General features: G+C 43.6%; 1 protein-coding gene across 1 annotated transcript in view; it reads left to right on the top strand.

Moving 5' to 3' along the window:
• Positions 1–7,732: 7,732 nt before the first annotated feature.
• SYBU (syntabulin) overlaps positions 7,733–14,868 on the top strand; it is a 122,549-nt gene continuing 115,413 nt past the window's right edge. Inside the window, exon 1 of the mRNA XM_066379367.1 lies at positions 7,733–8,213. The gene's annotated coding sequence lies outside the window, so the exon portion shown is untranslated. The remainder of the gene's footprint in view (positions 8,214–14,868) is intronic.

Raw genomic sequence — 14,868 nt, 5'->3', positions numbered from 1 at the left:
ACCTTTCCTCGAGCTCGAAATATCTAAACTCAAACAAGGTTCCCTAAAAGCGGGCTGCCCTCCCAAATCTCCTAACCTTGCGTCCGAGGGGAGACAGCCACCGGCCCCTTCCCGGCTCGTCAGCCAGGGCTTGCGTGGCAACAAACAGTCGCGACCTTGTTCTACTTACCAGGGGTTGAACAAGAAAGCTCCGGTGTGCAGACCGACAGCAGTCCTTCGATCCCGGGACGAGCCCCCAAAATGTTAATCCTAATCTGGAGGGACCCGAAACATTGAAGACAGGAACAAAGTCTGTTGATTACACATCAAAGCTTTATTGTCTAGCTTGGCCAAGCGGCAGCAACTCCGACAAAGGTCTGAGGGAGAGCGCGCATCAGCCTTTTGATCTACTTAGTTTTTATAGTTTTGTAAGTGGGAAGTACAGAATCAAAAATTGTAATTAGGAGCCCCTTACCACTATTCGTTATAGTCATATGCCCTTTAACATGATAGGACCACGTTCAATTTGCAAGCCATACATTATTTTGGAGAAAACAAAATTTACAAGTCAACACAATGGTAGAAAGATGTCTTTTTACATATTAAAAGGTATTCCTATATCATCTAGTTTTATCTGCCATCTCTCTGTCCAGAGTCACACATGTTAACCACATGCATTTACATAGGAGAGGTAGTTTCTGTGGGGACAAATACCTGCAAGTGGTTCATTGCTATAAGAAAAGGTTTATTTTGGCTTTTCTCTCCCTGCACCTGGCTGGCCATTCACCCCTTTCCCCACAGATGTGGTGGAATGTCTGGGGATCCATGTTTTCCTCCCCTTTGCATTTACAATACAATGCCAAGGGCCATCCTGGTTATGCCAAACACACAGTACAGAGATTATTCTCACAATTTCTCTGCACACCTTAACCCAAATTAATAAAATGTTCTCCAAGCCTCTTAAAATATTAATATTAATTCTATAGTTTTTGGTACCTTACAACGCCTGCGGGTGAAGTGGCTCAGTGGCTCCTCAATATTACCTGTGTAAACTTAATAAGTACCCTTTAAAAGATTTTTTTTAAATGTGGTTAGTCCATGACTGGATCTGGGCCTGACTGTATGTAGAAAAATTTTACCATAGACTCAAGGATTCACAAATACAACTATGTATAACCAAGGAGAATTTTAAAATGAATATTCTCACCTGGCGGCATTCTGCCCCATTCAAAGGTTTGCTGAGGCTAGGTCAGAGATCTCTATAGTGTTTAAAGACCGTGTGCCTTGGCTGTTTACAAAATAATCATATTTGCCCTGGAATCCCACAAATATTGCTGAGGCAATATTAAACTTCAACTAGTTTCTAAATTTGAATGTAATGTGCCAGTCTTACCGATGTGCAAAAAATTGCTGCTTGGTTTTCTACCAGAATTGGTATAATTTCCCTGTTGTGGGTACACACTCTATATATTAGAGATAGAAATGTCATGTTACTTACTTCATACCAAAACTTTTATAATACTAGGAACTGGCACAGTGTGCTGAATAGTTTGGGACATACTCTGCGAGTTTCAGGCATGGTTCACTTCCTAACATAAGATTTAACACTGCCAAAAACTCTCCTACAACTCTTGGAAATGCAAGCTAAGAAGCTAAGTGAAATATTTCTGATGTGGGTTTTCAGAATGAGAACTCAGCTCCGGATTTAGCGCACCGTGAAGTCAATAGCTTCCTACAGATAGTTTTGTTTGTTTGAGGTAGGCCAGCCCTAAGCCCTGCCCATTGAAGCCAGTGCGCCGGGTGGCAAGTGAGTCAGGATTTGTAATAACTAAAGCCAGGTGTCCGGTCATTCACATGGTCCTCTTTCCAATTTCAAGGGGCAGATTCATACGATACCTCATGCAGCTTCTAGAACAGAGGGCCTGATTGGCCCAAATATCTAAAATCCTTTTAGTTGCATCCATCATTTTGATATCTGACAATTATGAACTAAATTTCATTGAATGTGCTTGGAGGCTCTCACTCAAAGGCAATATAATGACTGAAAGGAGTGAGTTTTAGAAACCTGTTCCCCAGCACGTTGGTTGACAAGACACCGCACTGGTTATAATGCAACCATCAGGCAGAGAGCTTTTTATATTTAATGCTGAACAAATTATCCTTTGTAAATGGAAGATTGAGGAGTCTCACTGTCAATCTTGCCTTCCACTCAGCTCTAGTCTCTCTAGTCCTGTTTCACAGAACATCTTGAATCTATCTGAGGGAGGTAGGAGTCTCTAAAAATACAGAGCAAGAAGAAACCCAAAAGGAAGAAAGAAGTCTAATGAGAACCGCCCTGCTAAATCAAGGACAGTCAAGTATCCCTTTGGCAAAAACTCCCTCCAACACTGATTTCCAAAACCCTTTGGCATGTGCCTCTGCACCCAGGGCAAGGAATGGGGTTGGGGAGATTCGGCCTCCAGGGAAAGACTTGTTTGTACTGTGTAAGGGTCTCTTACATTGTAAAAAAAAATGGAGAAAGAATTTAAAGCTGCAAGGTGCTGTTAGAGGTCATCAGATCTGACTCACCGTGAAAATTTCCATCCAAATGGAAAGTCAAATTACATGAGAATACTCATCCTAAGGGGTCCTCCAGGCCCCCTGAAAGGAGTCTTTGCATTGTTAGGCAGCTCTCTCTGGTGCTCCTAGTCATCAGTCACAACCTGCAACCTGTTCATTTCTACCCATTGCCCCTCCAGAGCAACAAACCCCAACTGATTTTGAACCACAAACCTCTTTAGCTGAAATTTAAAAAATCACATAATCTCCTTTAAAATGTTCTAAATCATATCATCATTTTGTGAGGAATAAGATAAAAAAATATATATTTTTTTTTGTATTTTTCTGAAGCTGGAAACGGGGAGAGACAGACTCCTGCATGCGCCCGACCGGGATCCACCCGGCACGCCCACCAGGGGCAATGCTCTGCCCACCAGGGGGCGATGCTCTACCCCTCGGGGGGTGGGGGGGGTCGCTCTGTTGCAAACAGAGCCACTCTAGCGCCTAGGGCAGAGGCCGAGGAGCCATCCCCAGAGCCCGGGCCATCTTTGCTCCAATGGAGCCTCGGCAGCGGGAGGGGAAGAGAGAGACAGAGAGGAAGGAGAGGGGGGAGGGATGGAGAAGCAGATGGGCACTTCTCCTGTGTGCCCTGGCCAGGAATCGAACTGAGGACCTCTACACGCCAGGCCGACGCTCTACCACAGAGCCAACTGGCCAGGGCTCAAAAAAATAATTTTAAATGACTTTGATTTTTCTATGAGAATATTTGTGGCCATTGTATTAGAGAGTTTCTTATATCATGAATACAGAGTAAATATGCAATGATACATTTTTATTTTGCAAAATAAAATGTGCTATCAACTGTGTTATTTACTTTAATCCATGAGGCAATGTTCAAATTAAAGTGTATATAGTTTGGTAAAAGAATGAATGTTTTTCTTTTTCTTTTTTAAAGATTTTACTAACTGATTTTAGAGAGATAAAATAGAAATGGAGGGGGAGGAGTGGGAAGCATCAACTCACAGTATTTGCTTCTTGTATGTGTCTTGACTGGACAAGCCCAGGGTTTTGAACCAGCAACCTCAGTATTCCAGGTTGCCTCTTTATCCACTGAGCCACCATAGGTCAGGCAAAGAATGTATCTTGAACTAAAGATTAAATTTAAATTATCTGTGTCAACATGTAGAATACCTTTTATTGGGCATTGGGAATACGAAGATAGCCAAAATGCAGAGCCAACCTCCACCCCCAGGGATGGAGTTACTGATTCAGTTGTTCAGGAAAGAAGCCTACCTCTGGGATCTTGTCAAATCTGCTCAGAGATTCTACTGGACACCAAAACTTCTGGACTGGCTTCACTATGAATGAACTGCAAGTTAAAATTATTCACACAGATGTTTACTATACCAATATGTCACAAAGAAGTCACATCCATACTATATGGGAACTCTTACAAAATTTTTAAAAAGAAAAAAATAAAACCTATTAAACAACATGCAAAATCCTGGACAGATACTTCATAAAAGAGAGTATCCAAAGGACTAATAAAAAAGGTCCTTATCACAGCAATGTAAATTAAATGCACTGTAATATGACCACATATTCAGCAGAATGGCCAAGATGAAAAAAACTAGACAAGTCTCATCTAGGAGGAAGGAAGAGCAGCTGGAACATTCACACATTGCTCGTGGGACTGTAACTAGGTATAAATTCTTTGGGAGACTGTTTGGTAGCATGAGCTAAAGCTGAATATATCTGTACCCTGGAGAAATCCTCCTCTAGGTATGTACACCACAGAAATACACGCACCACTTCACCGTAAGACATGCCGAAGAATATTATTGTACTATTTGTAACAGTCCCAAAATGGAAACAACCCAAAGTCCCTCAGTAGTAGAAAGGATAAATGAATTGAAATATAGTCAGACAAGGGAGTGCTGTACAGCAGTGAGAATGAACAAATAGCTATTGTTGCATCCAAAAATAGAAATGAATCTTTCAAAGTTAACATTGAGCAGAAGTACAACACAAAAAGAATATACTTGGTATGAAATTCAAAAACAGGCAAAATGCATCTATAAATGGCAGAAAATAGGAGAGCGGTTACCTCTGGGGGAGACAGTGACTGGGAGGGGACATCAGAGAGGCTTCTGGGATGTTGGTAATATTTTGTTTTATTCTGGGGCTGGTTACATGGGTATATTCACTTTTTGAAAATTTACACTTGTGATATTGGACCTTTCTGAATGCACTCACACTTCAAAACACAGAATTATCTCACATACAATACATACATCTATACAACCTGGAATGCTGAGGTTGCCAGTTCGAAACCCTGGACTTGCCTGGTCAAGGCACATATGGGAGTTGATACTTCCTGGTTCTCATCTTTTCCTGGTACCCCACCTCTCTAAAATTAATAAATGAAATTTAAAAATGCATACATCTCTATATATACAAACATAATTCATATATGTACACAGCCCACACATTCTTCATACATACAATATAATTGCAATCCTTAAAAATGTTGTGTATTGGCCCTGGCCAGTTGGCTCAGTGGTAGAGCATCAGCCTAGCATGCAGGAGTCCTGGGTTCGGTTCCTGGCCAGGGCACACAGGAGAAGCACCCATCTGCTTCTCCACCCCTCCCCCTCTCCTTCCTTTCTGTCCCTCTCTTCCCCTTCTGCAGCCGAGGCTCCAATGGAGCAAAGATGGCCCAGGCACTGAGGATGGCTCTGTGGCCTCTGCCTCAGGCGCTAGAATGGTTCTGGATGCAACAGAGCAACGCCCCAGAGGCGCAGAGCATCACCGCCTGGTGGGCGTGCCAGGTGGATCCTGGTCGGGCGCATGCGGGATTCTATCAGATATCTGTCTGACTGCCTCCCCGTTTCCAGCTTTGGAAAAATGCAAAAAAAAAAAAAAAAGTTGTGTATCTTTGAAATCAAATATGTGCATAATTATTTATAGATTTGTCTTACATCAGAAGTGCCAAATAGGTTCTACTGAAGGGCCAGTGCCAATCACAGAGGCTGCCTGTGACACTGTTGAGAAAGCTTGTGAGGTGACATTTGAGTGCATAGGAATTCGAGGACCACAATACATTAGTGATGTTGGCATTGGATACCAGAGCTAAAATGGTAGACATGGGTCAACTTATTTGCCATCTCTGTCCCTTAAGGATTTTATACATTTACAAATTTCCCAAATGTACTCTTGCCCCAAGCTTAACATGTAAATAGGCAATGTTTGGCTCTCCCAAAAACTGAGGCAGGTGGAAATATTCTTTTTTGGGGTGATAGGGGGAATGTTCTTGATGGAGATGACTTTGATGGAGAGAATATAAATACATTTGCAAAACACTTAACTGATTTCAAAGTATCCTCATAAGTAGTACGTCATTGAATCTCTTCAACTTTCTTTATTTATAGATTATAAAGCCAAGGTCAGTAGGACTCAGCAGTAACTCATTGACAGTCAAGGGGAAATTTTGGCAGATACTTTCAGGAACAGAAAGCTGAGTCCCAGATAATTGGGGGTAGCCCACTGTGCTGAGGTAAGAGTGATTAGGTGCTACCACATTTTCATTCTATATTCATGTACATACCTCTGTTGAAGATCAAGGGAAGCTTAAATTTACTGGTCAAATCTTCAACAGAGAAGGGTGGGCAGACCAAGGTACATACTAAGATCTAGTAATGTCAAGATTTGGCAAAAGAAGAATTTTTGTTGTGATGGGGTTCCATTATGTTATGAATCTAGATTATTAATGAAGGGAGGGGTTTCTAGAAATTAGAAACCACCAGACAGAAGAAATCTTAGTCTGAGCCTTATGATGAAAAAGGAGGAGGAGAGAAGAGATGACCAGGGGAAAATGAGCTGGGACAAAAGAATAAAGTGTTTTATGCATTTAGTATGTCCCAAGTTAAGCAATGTGAGACTGGTGTGTTTCAACTGTATAAATTTTGCACTGCAGAGATCTCCCACACATAAATACAAGTCCGTTGTACTTCAAGCTGATTGTGTGTGCTAAACTTTAGTGAACAGGTAAGAAGGGGAGCCAGGGAAGGAGAAAGGGGTCGGTCAGGACAAGGATGCTCTTCTCCAAAATCAGCCTCTATACAGAACACACTTTTTAGGGGTAAAAGTAAAGATTAAATTAAGAGTAAGCAAATAGCCTGACCAGGCTGTGGCACAATGGATAGAGCATCAGACTGGGACATGGAGGACCCTGCCTCAAAACCCCGATGTCACCAGCTTGAGTGTGGTCTCACCAGCTTGAGCATGGGGTCACTGGCTTGAGCGTAGGATCATAGACATGACCCTATGGTCACTGGTTTGAAGCCCAAGGTCACTGACTTGAGCAAGGGGTCACTCACTCTGCTGCAGCCCCCTGGTCAAGGCAATATGAGAAAGCAATGAATAAACAACTAAGGTGCCGCAATAAAGACTTGATGCTTCTCATCTCTCTCCCTTCCTCTCTGTCTGTCCTTATCTGTCCCTCTCTCTGACTCTCTCTGTCTCTGGAATAATCAGAAAGTCACCTGGAGGAGCCACTGCGGTGGCTGCCCTTTGACCCTTAGCTATAGTAGGACAGGACTATGCGACCAATTTCCTCACGAAGCTCTTTAGTTGAGATGAATGTTCTGGTTGGGGCTCCCTGGGGCTCTGGCAATTCTGTGGGAAGAAAGTACCTTCCCAGAATAGCAGGTAGTGTGACTGGTGGATTCTTTTGCATTTGGACTCAAACTAGAACCGTTTTTCTCCCAGTCTTGAGGTTTTTCTTCAGCCCTACCTAACGTCAATAGAAATGATATCTCTATCACACGATATTAATTAAAGACGCCTGTGGTATTTTATTTAGTTTTTAAAACCCAATCACTATTATTTCCTGAAAGCAATAAAGTGAATGGCCAAACTTATCCCCAGGATCTGGAAATCCGATAAAGACACCTTATTGAGACCTGGCCCCCAAGGTCATTGGTGAAGTGGAAAATCCTGAGCCTTGACTCTTTAGCTATCCCCAGACAGACTGAGGGCGCGGAAGGAATTTTCCCAGGGAGCGACTGGCCTAAAGGCCACCTTAAGTCGACGCTGCGACCGTCAGCAGTCTGCACCTCCAGGGCGGGGGCAGGTTAGACCACGAGGCGGCTCCGCGCGTCGGCCCCCGGTCTGCGTGCAACGCACGCCCGCCCGCCCTGAGCCGTTTCCTCCAACGCGGGGAACCCGGCGCCACTGCAGTGCGCCGCCCCGCCCCGCCCCGCGTGGCTTCGGGAAACGGACCTGCGGCGCGCGCGGCAGGGCGCCTGCGGACAGGGGCCGAGGCTGCGGGTCCGGAGCCGGGACGCACGACCCCTGCGCTCGGCGCGTGCGGCCCGGGCCGCGCCCCAGCTCCCAGCGACCGCCCTTTGGTCTCCGCCCTTCTCCCTGCTCGGTTCGGACCCGGGCGGTGGTCCGCTGCAGAACCCAAGGGGCCGTCCAGATCCGAACGCGCGGGCGGCGAAGGCACCACGTGTCCGGCCCGGGCTGGCGCGGGCGGAGCGGGCCTGGCCCCGCTCCCCAAACCCGAGCGCACACCCGCGGCGGCGCCAGGCCGCGTCCGCACCCGCGCCAGGCCCATTAGGGCCCCGGGGCCCCGGGCGCGCGGAGATGTCGCCTCTTGGACGGCGCGATGGAGCTCTTCTGGGAGAGAAAGGGTAAGACCAGTGCCCGGGTGGGGAGCTGGGTAGTCCAGGATGCTCAGGTGACCCACAGAAGGAGGTCGTGAAAATTGGGGACTCCCAGCAGAGGGAGCCGAGGGACTGAGTGTCCCTGACTGGTTGGTTATTGAGATAGTTGGGCTGGACTCCTCCTTGCAGCAGGTAAGGTTGACCGTGGGTTTGGGATTCCCCTTGACTGCTTGTCCTCAGGAGTGGGACTTGCAAACGGTGCCTTTGGATAAGAAGATCCGGTAAAGAATTGATGGTCTCCAAAAGGAAAACCTCCATAGATCCCCCCAAAGATGTGGCTGGTTCAGAGGCCCCTGGGGACACTGTTCAAGTTTCTGTTTCCTCAGAGGTTTTTCATACAGGTGATTTGAGGTGAGGAAGGATAACCCATTTTTCATCAATATGTCACTAAAGGTTCTGTTGATGAGCCCAAAACATCTTTATGCTAGGTGGTGTCAACAGACTTGAATTTAAAATAAGAGTGAATTGGAGTGAGGAAGAGATCTCTGGGCTTAAATTGTTGCGTGGGATGAGATTTTTTTTTCCTTTTTTTTTTTTTTATTCAGTGGGAGGAGGGGAGGCAGAGAAAAAGACTCCCGCATGCGCGCAGACCTGGATAGTGGCGATGCTCTGCCCATCTTGGGCATTGCTTGGTTGCTCAGCAACTGAGCTCTTCTAGAGCCTGAGGCGAGCCTTTTGAGCCATCCTCAGCGCCAGGGGCCAAATTGCTCCAATGGAGCTATGGCTGCAGAAGTGTGTGAGGGAGGTGGGGGGGGGGGGGAGAGAGACAGAGAAAAAGAAAGAGAAAGAAGTGAGAGGGACCCTGGCTGGTTTGCTCAGTGGTAGAGCGTTGGCCCTGCATGTGGAAGTTCCGGGTTTGATTCCCAGCCAGGGTGCACAGGAGAAGCACCCATCTGCTTCTCCACCCCTCCCCCTCTCCTTTCTCTCTCTCTCTCTTCCCCTCCTGCAGCTCTTCCCCTCCTGCAGCCAAGGCTCCATTGGAGCAATGTTGGCCGCGGTGCTGAGGATGGTTCCATGGCCTCCGCCTCAGGTGCTAGAATGACTCCGGTTGCAAGGGAGCAATGCCCCAGATGGGCAGAGCATCGCCCCCTAGCAGGCATGCCAAGTGGATCCTGGTTGGGCACATGCGAGAGTCTGTCTCTGCCTCCCCTCTTCTCACTTCAGAAAAGTAAAAAAAAAAAAAAAAAAAGAAGAAGAAGAAGAAGAAGTGAGAGGGAGAGGGGTGGAGGTGTGGAGGAGTGTGGAGAAGCAGATGGGCACTTCTCCTGTGTGCCCTGGCCGGGAATCCAACAGAGTTATCCACACACCCGGTGGACGCTCTGTCACTGAGCCAATATGCCAGAGTCTAGATTTTAAAGCTTTTTTTTGTTTGTTTGTTTTAAAATTTTTTTCCATTGATTCAAAAAGAAAGGGTGGGGGGCTAGAAAGAAGCATCAACTCATTATTCCTCCTGACCAGGAGCAAACCCTGGACTTCAGTGCTCCAAGGCTTTATTATCCACTGAGCCACCAAGTGAGGACCAATCTTAAAGCAACAGCAGCTCCAGTGTCTGAATCTCCCTTCTCAAAAAAGGGAAAAATTTGGGCCCCACAGTTCAGAATTTTCAACTTCAAGTTGAAAATTGCAGCTCAGATACTTGGCCAGACACATTTTAGAGATGTTTCCATCTTCTTTTCCAAAGGGTGCCTTTGGAGGCAGAGGTAGCCAGGTAATTGCTGTGCCAAGTTTTCTCCACCTGTACATTTGGGAGAATAGTAGCAGCTATCTCCCCGAGAGATGGGTCCAAGTGAAATCATGTTTTTCACTCGCTTTAGATTTTACCACAGCAATATATAATCATAACGCAGCTTTTGATTCCTTATGTTATTTGACAATTACACTATTTTAATTCAGAATACATTAGAAACACACTATTCAACCCTCCTGAATCTCCACATATTTAAATCATATTTTATTAACTTGATTTGCATTTAATAATCTTTAAAGTGATATTTTGATTGAGAACAAATAATCATATGAGTTCATAAATACTGGTACTGAAAAGGAAAATGAGTCCAAACCTTAATTTGTATAGATCAGCTACTGAGGCTGGCTGACAATGAGTTGTCAGAGGTATAAATCTATTTGTGGCAAACTGAGAACCAGCCATCCTTGAACACCCATTCTGTGTTTTCTCTTACTTTATTAAAAGTATGTGAGAAAAGCATGAAAGAGTCATTTTACAAACTAAACTGATTGGCAGGGCTTAAAGATGGCGTGACAATAAAGGGTAGCAGGATGGAAATCTTTGTGATGACGGAATAGCTGTGTGTCATGATGGTCGTGATGATTAGACAGAAGCACATAAGTGGCACACTGTCACAGAGCTGTACACACAGATTGCATTGACGCTACTTTCCTATTTTTTATATTATACTATAGTATGTAACATAAAGTCATTGGGGAAACTGGGTGAAGGGCATATGGGATTTATCTTTGATATCTTTGCTACTTTCTATGAATCCATAATTATTTTGAAATAAAAAGATTTTTTAAAAAGTCATGTTGCTAGCCTGACCAGGTGGTAGCTCAATAGATAGAGCATTGGCCTGGGATGCTGGGGACCCAGGTTCGAAACCCTGAGGCCATGGGCTTGAGCAGGGGCTCATCTGGCTTGAGCAGAGTCTCACCAGCTTGAGTGCAGGGTCGCTGGTTTAAGCATGGGATTATAAACATGACCCCATGGTCTCTGGCTTAAAGCCCAAAGTCACTGGCTTGAGCCCAAGGTCTCTGGCTTGAGCAAGGGATCATTGGCTCAGTTGTAGCCCCCACTGGTCAAGGCATATATGAGAAAGCAATCAATGAACAACTAAGGCACCGCAACTATGAGTTGATGCTTCTCATCTCTCTCCCTATCACCAAAAATAAATAGATAAATAAAAAAGTCATGTTGCTACTACATCAAATTCCAACAATGGCTATTTTGCATATCTGAAAGTACACAAAGTATCATGTTTTGTTCTGTATGCTATTTTAAGTATGTGATACAAACTAATGCCTGCATGCCTTTTATGCAATATTCTAAAACACCACATGCACTTCTAAGATATAACTACTCATGCTAGAACACTAGTAATTCCTGGAGACGCTAACTAGCATCTTACTAACAGATATTAATTTACGGTTGTTAAAATTTTGGAAGACAGGAAGAAAGTGTCTCCTTTGAATAGTGATTATGCTAAAAATAACAGTCTGATGATTTTTTTTTTTCTGCATGAAAATACTGAGGCCTTCAGTATACCATTGGTCTTTCCTCCTTTTCTTCGTAGTGTGTTTTCTGTGCTTCAGGAGATTAAAGAGATAGCTATTGCTGAGTGGAAGTGAGTGGAGAAAGGCTTCCTATAGAAAGAAACTGATGTTCATAAAGACTTCTCTCTTTGACAGAAGTCAGGAATTTAAATGAAGTAAATGACATATCTAAAAAGTCTTGTGGACTTTCAGAGCTATCCTTACCAGCTTTGGATGGGGTTTTTTTTAGGGGGGGGGGGCTAGCCACCAATAGCACAAACCTCAGAACTCCTAAATGCATTCCTGAAGAACATAGAAAACTGAAGTGCTGGTGGTGCTGTAGGCTGAGTACTTAACAGGTCCTGGCAAAGGAGGGAAAGTCCTTGTCTGCACACCTCCAGCCAAAGAAACATCCTTCTCCAATGGAGAAAACACCATTTCCAGAACCTCAGTTATGCTAGTACACATCACAATTTTACTATCAGAATACAAATTCAATGACTATTGACCAACTCTTATTACTGTATTAAAATGGACACACTATATATTTACTTAGCCTTTATGTAAGGAATAATATCCATGAAATACCAACCAGGTTTTTAATATGTCAGTTACATTTCTCCAAATATGTAAAATAAATATGTAAAATAAATCTGTAACCATAGCGTGTGGCCCCGTGATACAGCCAGCACACACTGGAACGGTGCACACAGGCTATGCTTTTGGGAGATGCCTCGCCCTGGTGGGGGAGGCAAGCTTAGCTCCTCCCCTGAAGCTCTTGACCAGTGGTTAAGAGGAGAGAGACTCGGGTCCTAAGAGCCATATGAGAAATTATGCTATTATTCCATCTAGAAAAAGAAATTTTATTAACCTTTTAAAATTGTAAAATATGCCTAAAATTAATCTTATCAGAGTGGAGCATCTCAGCAAACATATTTAGCTCTGTGGAAGCTAAGAGCGATACTTGGTATTTATGTCTATAATTTATGGTAATGATTATTCAACTTGTCTCCCAGGCTTAGTAACCAAGTTTTACATATGTGGCCTTGTTCAGTCTTTTTGTTTTCAGAGATTGGTAACTCAGTTTGCTTAAACTATAGTATTCCCTCCTTTTCCATGCGATCTGTTCCAAGATCCCATTGCATACCCAAAATAGCACATAATACCAAACCCTGCTATGTTTTTTCTTATACACACATACCTGTGAAAAAGTTTATTTTATCAGTTAAGCTTAGTAAGAGATCAGCAATAATAAATACGAGTAAAATAGAACAATTATAGCAATATACAATAAGAAAAAGGTATGTGAATGTGGTCTCTCTGTCTCAAAATATCTATTGTATAGTACTCATCCTTCTTAAGATGACACGAGATGATACAATGCCAACGTGATGAGATGAAGTGAGGTGAGTGACATAGGCCTTGTGGTGTAGTGTTAGGCTACTACTGATCTTCTGAAGGTATGTCAAGAAGAAGGATCGTGGCTCTGGCCAGTTGGCTCAGCGGTAGAGCGCCAGCCCGGGGTATGGAAGTCCCAGGTTCAATTCCCGGCCAGGGCACACAGGAGAAGCACCCATCTGCTTCTCCACCCTTCCCCCTCTCTGTTTCTCTCTTCCCCTCCTGCAGCCAAGACTCCATTGGAGCAAAGTTGGCCCTGGCTCTGAGGATGGCTCCATGGCCTCCACCTCCGGTGCTAGAATGGCTCAGATTGCAGCAGAGCAATGCTCCAGATGGGCAGAGCATTGACCCCTGGTGGGCATGCCGGGTGGATCCCGGTGGAGTCTGTCTGACTTCTAACTTAGGAAAAATACAAAAAAAAAAAAAAAGAAGGATCATGTGTTTTGGGTGATCCTGGAATACTGAGCCATGATGATGCTGATGTTTGGCTATCAGGAGCAATGATGTCTATTCTTGGGGAAATTTAATGTCTTTTCCCACTGTGGTTGACCATAGGTAATTGAAACCATTGCAACCAAAAGCACACCTGGCAGGGGTGGGGATGGTGGTGGGACGGGACACTACAGTGTATGGCAGTTGTTTGTTGTAGAAATCCCCTTGAAAAAAAGTCATGAATGAGGAAAACTTTGCATTCTCAAGATAAAATTTTGTGAAAACTATATGAGAGAAGATAGTATGGAAGGACTGTAACAACAATTCTTAAAATGTTTTAAAAGAATTTTAACTCATTGTGCTTCTGCTGGTTCCAAAGGGAACGTTTAAGACCATCAGACGTCAGTGAGAATGTTCACTCATCAGAAAGGGGGGGAAAAACCCGTTTTCCTATAATAATGTGTGGTTTATAAAGGCATTCTTTAGGGCCATGATTCTTTTTTATATAATCTATTTTCAAACGTTAAAATAATCTGTTGCTTTGTTTTTAGCTTTGATTCTTAAAAAATTTTGGCTCACCTTTTGGACAATTGAAAAATATTTTCCTAGACTTTACCTACCAACAAAATCCAGATTTGATAGGAAAGGATGATAATTCATTGACCAAGACTGAATCGATATAGGAGAAATAAATTCAGTCACAATGTATATCCTCAGTTATTTCTGACCTTTCGTTTTTAAAAACATAATAAATTGCCTGACTTGTAGTGGCATAGTGAGTAAAAGCATCGACCTAGAATGCTGAAGTTGCCAGTTCAAAACCCTGGGCTTGCCTGGTCAAGGCACATATTGGAATTGATGCTTTCTGCTTCTCCACCCTTCTCTCTCTCTCTCTCTTTCTGTGTCTCTCTCTTTGTCTCCTCTCTCTAAAAAATTAATAAATAAAATCTAAAAAAAGTTTTTTTTAAGTAAATAAATAAAAACATAATAAATTATTTACAGAACCAGATGGGATTATTTTTAGTACATGGTAATTTTTTTAAATAAAATTTTTTAGCCCATCCCAATGCAGGTATAAAAGGAAGAAATTGTGTTAGAATAGACTCATTCATAGTCTATCACTAGAACTTACCATATTTGCCAGCTTTTGAATTGCAGTCTGTTGACTCATGATGGGATTTATAAACAAAGACAAGGTGTTTTTTGTTTTTTTTTTGCTTTTTTTCAACTCTTTTTTTTTTCTTTTTACAGAGACAGAGAGAGAGATAGACAGGGACAAAGAGAGATGAGAAACATCAATCATCAGTTTTTTGTTGCAACACCTTAGTTGTTCATTGATTGCTTTGTCATATGTGCCTTGACTGTGGGCTTTCAGCAGACTGAGTAACCCCTTGCTCAAGCCAGCAACCTTGGGTCCAAGCTGGTGAGCCTTGCTCAAACCAGATGAGCCCACGCTCAAGCTGGAGACCTCGGGGTCTCGAACCTGCGTCTTTCACATCCCAGTCTGACACTCTATCCACTGCGC

This window comes from Saccopteryx leptura, chromosome 3, assembly GCF_036850995.1.
Source record: "Saccopteryx leptura isolate mSacLep1 chromosome 3, mSacLep1_pri_phased_curated, whole genome shotgun sequence".
NCBI classification, from domain to species: domain Eukaryota; kingdom Metazoa; phylum Chordata; class Mammalia; order Chiroptera; family Emballonuridae; genus Saccopteryx; species Saccopteryx leptura.
Note: the sequence above shows the minus strand (reverse complement) of the source record. Positions and strands in the feature narration are given on the sequence as shown.